The sequence below is a fragment of the Echinops telfairi genome, unplaced genomic scaffold (genome assembly GCF_000313985.2).
Source record: "Echinops telfairi isolate 266 unplaced genomic scaffold, ASM31398v2 ScPeMD7_7469;HRSCAF=8507_1, whole genome shotgun sequence".
Lineage (NCBI taxonomy): Eukaryota > Metazoa > Chordata > Mammalia > Afrosoricida > Tenrecidae > Echinops > Echinops telfairi.
Genome location: NW_022111373.1, coordinates 79,247,316 through 79,248,932, shown reverse-complemented (window position 1 = coordinate 79,248,932; position 1,617 = coordinate 79,247,316). Strand labels below are relative to the sequence as shown.

At 35.7% G+C, this 1,617-nt stretch overlaps 1 protein-coding gene across 1 annotated transcript in view; it reads left to right on the top strand.

The window, feature by feature from the left end:
* The window catches only part of FCHO2 (FCH and mu domain containing endocytic adaptor 2), a 107,990-nt gene that overhangs the window by 26,752 nt on the left and 79,621 nt on the right, over nucleotides 1-1,617 (top strand). The window lies entirely within an intron of this gene.

The following is a 1,617-nucleotide window of genomic DNA, read 5'->3' as shown; positions in this document are numbered from 1 at the left end:
TTTCGCTTAATGTGAAAGCTGTTTTTGTTGTGTAATGGGTCACAGAATATTTATGAGATTAGCCAACTCTGCTGAGCATAATGTTCATTAATTTAGTCCATATCTTAAGGTGTTTGACACTCTCATGTTTTTTTCCAGAATGTATAATTTTCCCTTGTCTGAATGTACCAGTTTGTTTATTCATTCCTATGTAGTGTTTTTTTATTGTTTCTGTCTTTTTGCTGTTATTGGAATTGCTGCAATAAACAGCATACATTGCATATGTAGGTATGCGTGTCCATGCATTGTTCTTTCTTTCTCCAGGGTATGCACCCAGGAGAGATGTTGTAGGATCATAAAGTATTTGTATTTGCATCTGTTTAAGGAAGTGCCGTACTGATTTCCATCATGTTTATATAGTTCTATAATCCACCAGCATTGTATAAGTATTCAGTCTCTCTGCATCCTCTTCATTTATTATTTTCTCCCTCCCCCAATTTTTATTTTGCTGTCAGTGTGAGGTGGTTTATTATTGTGATAATTTGTATTTCTTTTATGGCCAATGAACTTGAGCATTTCTTCATATTGATTTTGGCCTCCTCGATACCATCTTTAGTAAATTGTCTTTTAGTTTTTGCTCCATTTTTGATTGGGCTATTTGTATTTTCTTATTAAGTTTGTAGTTTTCTATAGATATTTTAAATTAGCCCTTTTCCTGATATATCATTGTTAAATACTTTTTCTCAATCTGTGGGTTCTCTTCCCCCCCCTTCCTGTTGGTCTTGATGTGCATAAATGTTGTATTTTTAGAAGGTCCCAGTTCTCTTATTTTGTCTTCTCTAATGGGATGTTTTTCAGTATGTTTGGTAAGGTACTAGGGGACTTTGTCCCTGTTTTTTCACTGGTGATCTGGAGGAATGAGGGCTGCTCCAAAAGCAGATCCCTACACTTTTTCATGGTTTATGGGCTACGGGACAAAGTTTTCGTTACTACTTTGTTCTGAAAAGGAGGTGGTAAATCAAATACGTGGAACTTATAACATGCCACTTTATTGAGGTTCACTATTTTATATCCCAAACTTTGAGAACAGATATCTTTTTAAATTTTATTTGGGGATTTCCTGACTAAATAATATAGTATCATTATTATCTATTTCATACTACTAACAGAATCTATACTGATGCTTATTTATCAAACATTAGTATTTCAGTATTCCTAAAATGAAATGTATATATAAATGTATAGGAGAGGGTATCCCCCCCAAAACCAATACTCATTTGTTTTTTTAATGTGAGGGGAATAGTGCATTTGGAGTTCATTCCACCAGGTTAGACTTTTAATCAAGCTTTCTAAAGTCCTGATTTGTGGCAGATGGGGAACTGGTTTTGGCACCACAACAATGTACCTGCTCACTTAGCCATCACAATTTTTGCCAAAGAACAGCATGCCTCTCTTGCCCCAAGCACCTGACTCACCTGACCTCCCTCCATGTGACTTCATTTTGTTTCTGTGAACGAAGAGGGACACGAAAGGACAGCGATTTGATGATGTAGAAGAAAAACACGAGGGAGGTGCTGTCAGATATCCAAATAGATGTGTTTGAAAAAATGTTTCCAAGAATGGAATTGCAGATTTGAC